Below are 9,269 nucleotides of genomic sequence, written 5' to 3'. Positions count from 1 at the left end.
TTAAGATAAGATGGGGCCTTATTATTTAAGACCTTGTATGCAAAAAGCAGGATTTTGAATTCAATTCTGGATTTAACAGGGAGTCAATGGAGGGAAGCCAATATCGGAGAAATTTGCTCTCTCTTTCTAGTCCCTGCCAGTACTCTTGCTGCAGCATTTTGGATTAACTGAAGGCTTGTCAGGGAGTTTTAGGACATCCTGATAATAATGAATTACAGTCGTCCAGCCTAGAAGTAATAAATGCATGAACTATGTAACCCACCTAAAATTGCATCATGAAATTAACTGTAGTTCCCAAAGAGTGTCAGTAGGTGGCACTCTGAGATTGTGTAGTGCTTGTGAACTTGAATCGTTATCGCGAAGGAGAACAACGTTAAGGCTACAAATGCTGGTCGGAGCAACTCACCAGGAATTTTTCCCTATTTCTTGTAAAAAAAAAGGATTTTACTCTTCCGCTTGTTGGGAAATGCGGACATTTTTGGTTGATGCCGATGTACCTCTTTTATGATCCCTGTTCATTTCCGGTGAGTTGACTCACTACGTTAGCATAGCAAGCTAATCGTTAGTTAAGTGTAGTGTAAATTCTATGTGTTTTTTAAGTGCTGTATTATCTTTGATACTCTAAGCCAATCGGAGATGTTTTTTTCTGAAAGCTAGGAAGTAAGTTTTATTTCCTGTAAGGAGATGATAATCAATCAATGATAATCAATGATATAAGTGACCATTTACCAGTCTTTGCATCTTATAATTGCCATTATAAAATTAACAGAAATGAACACAAGATTATTTACAAAAGAATTCGAACAGAGAAGACATTTAACTGTCTTAAAAATTAACTTTTAAAGCAAGAAACTTCTTCATGTTCATGTTTATGAACACGAAGAAGTTAATAAACCTTATGAAGCATTTTTAAGAACACATTAAACACACATTAGTAACACATTACTTGGTAAAAACTGCCAGGTGATTGAAATCAACAGGAAACACAACTATGCAGGAAGACCATGGATGACTAAAGGACTGCAAAATGCCAGGAAAAAAAGAACACCCTATATCTTATATATATATATATAATATTTTATTAAAAGGTTAGAACACAATAAAGAAAACACAAAAGGTATATGGAATGTCATAAACAGTACAATCAAAAATGAATCAAGGAACAATGATTACCCTGGGTACTTTATAGAAGGGACAAAAAGCATTAACAAAATGAAAGAGAAAGCAAATGGTTTTAATGAATTCTTCGTAAATATGGGGCCAAAACTGGCAGAGGAAATAAAGGCCGATGGAATAGAAAGGAACACTGGTGAAAATATTGAAAGGAATAGAAGCTCAGTGTTTCTAAGAGCAGTGGAAGAGAATGAAATATATGACATCGTTAGAGGACTTAAGAACAAAACCAGTACAGATTGGAATGACATTGATGTTGTAACAGTAAGAGAGTTGCTGATTATTTATGGTATTGGAAAACCGTTAAAATACGTTTTCAACTTGTCTTTTCAAAAAGGTTTTTTTCCTGAAAAAATGAAAGTTGTTCAAGTTATTCCAATTTACAAAACAGGTAAAAAGCATCACTTTGCAAATTATAGACCAGTGACTATTTATAAAAAGTTTATAAAAATTTATAAAAAGATTTGACAGTTTTGTGGACAAATGTGAATTGCCTACATAATAAGAAGTACACACTTGGAGTTTTTTTAAATTAAAAAAACTGTTCAATACCAGGGCTGCCACGATTAGTCGACTAGTCACGATTACATCGATTATCAAAATCGTCGAAGACTAATTTAATAGTCGACGCGTCGTTTGAAGCTTTGTAAGATCCCAAAAGACACAGGAATAATAGCAGGATTTAAGAGTGTAATAACGGACTGAAACAGAAGATTCCAAAAATGGCAGCAGCTAGTTAGTTTTAATATTACTCTTATTATTCTTTCTGGGTCACAAAATAAATGTTTAACATATTTCAGGAGAGAATGTAGCTGTGTAAACTTCAAATATGTGCTCAGTTTATCAAGACACCACATATTTTCAAAAGCGCCCCGACATTTTCGGAGACGTCTGTTACCCACTAGCTCGATAGCTAGCCGGGGTTCAAGGCTCGCTAGAGCCGGTGAGAACACCGGACTCCTGGCAAACCATTTTCAAACCCACCGCCGTCTTTCGCTACTCAGGTTAAACATGATATCCAAGTCACTTAGATAACTTAAAAATGTTATTGTTTGGCTTTTTTCAGTATTTTATTTGTTCCTAAGTAAATCGGTTTGGCTGAGATTAAAGTTATAGTTTTTACACAGCTGAATAAACGTCAAGCAGACAGCTGATCATCAGAAGTGTGAGATGCTTGAGAATTTACTCCGGTGCCCTGTTATATTTTAGATAGCAAGGAGCAGACGGCTGAGTTTATTAAACTTCACCGAAACAATCTGCAAATTTAATTAAAATTTAATAAACTATCATCTTGTCTTTATTTTTTAGTTAGCACATACACTTAAAGCTGTAAGCTAATGATAGTTATATTAGAGCAGATGCATGCTGGTGCAGTAAGCTCTGTGTTGCATGATCTGATTAGTGGACTAATCGCAAAAATAATCGGTGACTAGTCGACTATCAAAATAAACGTTTGTGGCAGCCCTATTCGATACTGTCAGTCATGAAATTCTAATAAAAAAAATGGAAAGTATGGGTTTAGGGGAGTGGTTTTGGACTGATAAAAAGCTATGTAGTGAATATGCAACAATATGTACAAATAAATGAGTAGGAATCTAAATTGATGGATGTTGCTTGTGACATACCTCAAAGATCAGTATTAGGTCCAAAAGAATTCATGGATTCTTTATTGTCATTCGCATCACATGTTTACATGAGGTGTAACGAAAATTACGTGCACGTGGTCCCGGAGCGAAAGAAACAGAGTAACGAAGAAACAGAATAAAAAGAAAACAGAATAACAAGTAATAAGTATTTCAAATAAATTAAGTGCAGCAACCTGAGTATTATAAATGCAAGTATTAAAATAATACAAATAAAATAAATAGAGTGCAACAACCTGAGTACCAGTATGGAGTATAGATATAGAAATGTAGGTATAAATACTTTAGCAGCAAATGGCATGATGTCTAGCATTGATAAAGTGACGATGTCAGTAGTGATTAGGTGCTACAATAACAGTTCTTGTCCATTATTGACTGAGAAGTCTCACAGTTTCTGGAATGAAGCTGTTTCTCTGTCTGGTGGTTTTGCATTTAATGCTCCTGAGCCTCCTGCCTGGGGGGCAGAAGGTTTATTATGTATAAAAATTATATTTGCCAAGTATCGAAGATTCTAAAGTTTGTAATATTTGCAGATGACACAAATATATTTTGTTCAGGTGTGGAATTGCCACAGGTTTTGGAGGTGATCACACAGGGATTAAAGATATTAAAGAAGTGGTTTGATATAAATAAATTATCATTAAATCTAGATAAAAGCAAATTTATGTTATTTGGAAACCATAAGAAAAATATCGAAGTAGAAATATGTGTTGACGATGTATATTTAGAAAGAGTAAATGAAATAAAATTTCTTGGTGTGATCATTGACCACCATCATTGTTAGGGGGAAATTGGAAAGGAGGCATTGCCGTTCTGGGGAAAACAAAGCAAATCTTGGATCAGAAAGCACTTCACATATTATACTGTGCTTCACTACTACCATATATGAGCTATTGTGTAGAGGTCTGGGGAAACACATGCAGAAGTAATACACAAACAATAACTATAATGCAGAAAAGGGCCATTAGAATAATAAATAATGCAGGGTACAGGGAACATACAAATGCACTCTTTATCAAAATGCATGAAATTCCAAGACTTGGTGAAGTTTGAAACAACGCAAATAATATATAAAGCAAGAAATAAAATGCTTCCAAAAGACATCTGTAAATTGTTTATAGAAAGAGAAGGGGGGTATAACTTAAGAGGAAAATGGAATTTAAAAATACAAAGTCCTAGAACGACAAAGTATGTCTATCTCAATAGCGGGAGTTAAATTACGGAACAGTCAGAACAGAACAAATAAAAGAAAGTAACAACATAAACTAGGGCTGGGCGATATGGCCTAAAATTCATATCGCGATATAATTTGAAGCATGTGCAGTAACGATATATATCGCGATATATTCTTTTCTTCTGTATAACGTATTTTCCACACTATAAGGCACTTAAAATCCTTTAATTTTCTCAAAAATCGAGAGTGTGCCTTATGTATGAATTCTGGTTGTGCTTACGGACCTCGAACCGATTTTGGCTGCAGAAATCTGTTAAAAAATGTTTTAGTACAACTTTGGTAAGCAGCACTGCTTGATGGATTGTCAGAGCATTACAGCTGCCGTAGTGAGGAGCCTCGCGGAGTAATCTGGGTCCAAAACTCCGTCTACTTCAGGTCCCAAAGTCAAACGAACACTGAGAGTTAAAAACGGTCTAAATTCTTTCATCTTTAATAAAATTATCAGCGTTGCTGCTTTATCAGGTGTAACAATTAAGTTTAACATCCATGCGTCCATGAAAACAGAAGTTATTACATTTAACGGAGTTAGAAGTTAACAGGAAGTTAGCTCGCTAGTTTACACCTAAACATGACATACCATGTTCTGACTGAGAGATTTTTGAAACTAATTCAAACGTACAGCTCTGCTACCACTTCCAACATAAATGAAAACAGGAAACTAAACAGCAGTGGCGTTTGTAGGGTTACTGAAGTTGGACTACCTGGTATATAATGTTGTGCTACGTGATTGCTAGCGACACAGCTATTTAAGCATAACATTAGCACAGTGAAGGATGAAGGATGAACGCCAACTTTTTTTTATCACTCATTAAAACTTAACGTGAGGGATTCTGGTGGTCAGGGACAAATGCAATCGCATAGCAGGATGCTATACACGGGCCAAACTTCAGTCAGGAGAACAACTAAGATTATTCATCCACAATACGAGGTTAGTTATTAATATACTGCAACAACATGAGAATAGAACAGCTGCGAGAGAATTCAACATTAATGAATCAATGTTACGGAAGTGGAGGAAGCGCAGTTTTTGGCTTTCCCCATATTTCAAAAGTGCTTCATCTCTTTGCTATGACTGTCGCCCAGCATAATTTGCAGATGATAATGGTTGTAGCCGCTGCGATGCTTTCAACCAAAACAGGCGCAGTTTGATGACATCATCAACATGCGCCATCGCGATAGAGTGATACAGTCAAAATCTCTATCGTTGGCCAAAATTATATCGTTTATATCACCCACCCCTAACATAAACCAGTTTAAAATAAAATATAAAAAACAAATCTTAAACAAATATAAGAATGAAGAAAACGGGGTAAACCCAGGACCGTAATTGAAGTGATGTTTTGGTTTGTTTGTTTCATTATTTGTGAATCTAATTTACATATTCTGTCTTTATTTATATGAAAGAAATGATATTGTCATTTTTTTGTTTGTTTTGCTGTTGTTTCATTTGTTTGTTTGTTTAATTTAAGACTAAAAGAAAATTAAATGAATGAGATGTAAAATTTGAGGGGGTAGGGGCAAATAAGTGTATACTTCTGCCTACTCCTTTTCAAACAAAAGAATTGAATGATATTATGTAATGATGGTGAATGTACATGTTTGAAATAAAAATGAACTGAAGTGAAATAAATATGACCAGTCTTTGAATAAATAGTACTGCGACCACGTTTTGTACTTCTCTCGTGCATCGATGAGGTGCATTCTCACAATTCAGTAAGCGCTGGATTATTGTTACTGCTGTTCACAAAAGAGGAGATGTGAGTTAATTTTGTGTGATAAGTGCCTATGGAAACCGTTTTAAGGTTCTTTAATTCTGTTATTATCGATTGCATTAAGTTGTCATTTACGAAAATGAGAGGTGTATGGTCACTAGTGTTGATTAAGTTGTTTTATAATATTAATGCAAAATGTGTTCACTGCCCTGTGCAGGTTGGTCTTTTTGTTGGAGTGTGAAATTGTGCGAGTGAGACCAGTAAATTCACCTGCAGCGAGCCAGGATTCAGGATCCCAGCTGCGATGGAGGAAGGTTTGCAGCCTACTTAGAAGTGACAGACGCGTTACTTCCTGACAGATAAGCTTATGAGATCTCAAAACAATACACTGCCTGGGTAGTACTACTAACATTAACACTATCCACACACACTTCACACACCTGAACAGAAAAGACTGAAAAGAACTCTGAACTGAGTACACAGGCTGACAAACATGGACTATTGGAATTTTCTCATTGTGAATTGTTGAATGACTATTTATGGTTTTGTTTAAATAAATGTTAACTGTTCTTTTAGCTGTGTGTCACGTGCTCCTTAGTCGATTTCTAGAGAACATAAACCCAAGATCCTAACTTCCTCTACGTTCTGTAGTGGTAAAGTATCATGTGTTACAACTAGGTTTTTAGCGTCACGTTGAGACAGGATATTCCTCATTTCAGAGATATTGCACAAATGGAAGAAAGCAGTCCTACATATTTGTTTAATATGTGCATTGAAGGACATATCCTGGTCAAAAATTACTCCAAAATTACTTTCCTGCAACCAGGAAAGAAATTACTAGCCAGGGAGACGTGGCTAGTCGTTGCTCCATTATTTATTCCAATTCAAGCTCATGCAGTCTTTTGTTACTTTATAGTAGTACAACTGTGTATTTACTTTTTCCAAAAATAGCTCACATTATGATGATGATGATGAAGCTTTATTCGTCACTTGCAGTTGCCTGCAGCAAAATTGGACCCCTTCTGACCATACATACATTACACAAACATCACATTGGGGAGACAGGTCAGAACAGGGAGCTTACAGAAAAACAGTGAAATGTACAACACAATAGGGGAGTGGAGGAGGAAAAAAGAGAACTCTACTCAGACTGAGCTCCTGGTAGGGGATCAGTATGAGAACAGAAAACAAAAATTCCTCAGCACAAAAAGCACATGAATCTTCACACTGTAACACCATGAAAACACATGACAAGCAACAGGGATGGGTAAATGGGGTGAGAGGTTGCCAGTGTAGACAGCAGCATGATTCCACGCTGGCCCGGTCAATCGCCGTCTGCATCGGGTGGGTGCAACCATTGGAGGCGTTTGGAGGGGGGAGAGGGGTGAGTGTACATCTGCGTCAGTGTACGTGTGTGTGTCCTGTTCAACTTGAGAGAGAGTGTCCTTTTACCTGGTTAAGCAAAGTCAACAGTCCTGATCCGACGCAGGTGTCCTTGAAGGATACGATCAGAGGGAATTTCTTGTTCAGGAGCCAAATGAGTGAAGGAGATGATTGTTTGGGTTAATGTGAACAACTGCATGCAATTTCACAGTTGGTCTAATGTCCATCACTGGTCACTTGATCTGTCAATTTCCCATTGCAGAGCCGTGAGCTTCTCTAAGATCTTATCCATATTGCGTTCAATAAACGCAGTGTGAGTACTCAGAGACTGCCCATCGTCAATCACGTCGGCCAGCCTTGTGGGACCGCTTTCTTTGTTTTCGATAAGCCAGGTTCAAGCCAGCTCCGATCAGCCAGAACTCTGTTATCATGGTTCCAAATGGGTAGATCTCGTTCAACGTCCTCTATTGAGAGTGTCGCCAGACACACGACGCAACCGACCATCAAGTATCCGGCAGCAAGGGGCTCTGCAGGACAATCAGGCTCTCCCGAGCCCAGGCTTCTCATCAAAAATAGGGTGTCAATTTCGTTAAGGGACCAGTTGATCAAATTCATAATTCTTTAGGTCTTAGAGAACAAGACTGAGAGACTCTCTGAGGGTTAGAAAGTTACACGAGAATACACAAGGACATGAGAAGCCAAGCAGGAAAGATAAGGGAAGGGAGAGGGAAAAGATGCAACTGCTTCCGTCAAGAGCGAGATAGGATTTCACATATTCTCAATACGTGTTCCGTTATCAGATAGACAAAGAGAATGAACATATTCCACTGTCATAGACAAAGCCGATTTTCTTATGAAACTCGCTTCAAAATGAATGCTAAAAAGATAATCCATGCATTTCGAAAGATTCCGAAAGAATGGTGTAATCACTACCATCTTGATATGTACACTGAATTTAAGTAAATACTTTATGGCAGAAAACAAACAACTAAAACAACACACTATAAAGGTGGAGCCGATCAGTAACATTACAGAACGTTGAATTTACTAGACTAAACAATGTTTCTGTGCTTTCAGTTTCTGACCTTAATAACTAATCTATGCAATATATCGGGTGTGACTGCTTTTATTTTCTATTTCTGGTACAATACTAGCCTGCAAGCAGGAAAGAAATGATAAGGCAGGGAGTACATGTAACATTATGAGAAAACAGTGCTGAGCATGCTTCTGACTACTAACAACAGGCCAAACCATGGTCTCACACTGCCACCTACTGGTACAAAAATGGAGCATCAGCTACAAATATCCCAGACTAGTTACCAGGTCTATAGTTAAAACTAGTTAATTTAGAGGATTTTCAAAAGAAAATATCACTTACATTTAAAGTAAAATAGCTTAAATATAAGTTAATTCACATAAATGTGATTAGACATTAGTGGCTATCACACACACACACATTCATACTGTTGCTCTTTGATTAGATAACTCTATGGCTGCTGTCAATATACAGGCGAAGCTTACGGGTTATGCAGCCAACTTTGTAAGTTGGAACATTAAGTCTATGAATCACCCTGTTAAGCACAAAAAGGTGCTTACACAACTGAAAAAATCTGATATGTCTTTTCCACAGGGGACTCACCTTTGTATAGCAGACCGATATAGATTGAAGACTGGTTGGGTTGGCCAAATAGTCCATTCCAACTTTAACTCTAAGACAGAGGGGTGGCCATCCTTATGGGTAAAAACGTCCCATTTCCTGTATCAACCATTTTATCTGATCCTATGGGTCCTTATTATGGGTCCGTATTACTGTGGTTGGCCAACATTATGGACTTTATGGACAACTTTATGAACTGATTTAAGCCAACATTTACGCCCCCAAATGGGATGATGAAACCTTAATTGTCTATTAATTCTCGTGAATTCTGGATATGACAACACACAATCTCATTTTAGCTGGAGGTACAAGCTGTGTGCTCTCTAACCTAGAAAGAAGCTCTAATAAGGATACTCATCCAGGGCATGCTCCGACTATATTCCTGTCCACAAAATGTTCTATTGGATAAATTCATTTGTCACTGATAAATGTCCTCTTCCACTTATTGAAACTTGCAATTATCAATC

At 37.1% G+C, this 9,269-nt stretch overlaps 1 long non-coding RNA gene across 3 annotated transcripts in view; it reads left to right on the top strand.

Annotated features, from left to right (window-relative positions):
* The first annotated feature begins 370 nt into the window (after positions 1 to 370).
* The window catches only part of LOC147316653 (uncharacterized), a 44,157-nt gene continuing 35,258 nt past the window's right edge, over positions 371 to 9,269 (top strand). For all 3 annotated transcript variants that reach the window (XR_015131717.1, XR_015131719.1, XR_015131718.1), the window contains exons 1-2: positions 371 to 524; positions 5,980 to 6,076. This is a non-coding gene — a long non-coding RNA (uncharacterized LOC147316653). The remainder of the gene's footprint in view (positions 525 to 5,979; positions 6,077 to 9,269) is intronic.

This window comes from Aulonocara sp. 'chitande type north' Nkhata Bay, linkage group LG12 (genome assembly GCF_057382095.1).
Source record: "Aulonocara sp. 'chitande type north' Nkhata Bay isolate Kocher_YH1m ecotype deep benthic linkage group LG12, A_spYH_male_GT1.1, whole genome shotgun sequence".
NCBI lineage: Eukaryota > Metazoa > Chordata > Actinopteri > Cichliformes > Cichlidae > Aulonocara > Aulonocara sp. 'chitande type north' Nkhata Bay.
The sequence above is the reverse complement of the archived record's forward strand: the minus strand, read 5'-3'. Positions and strand labels throughout refer to the sequence as shown.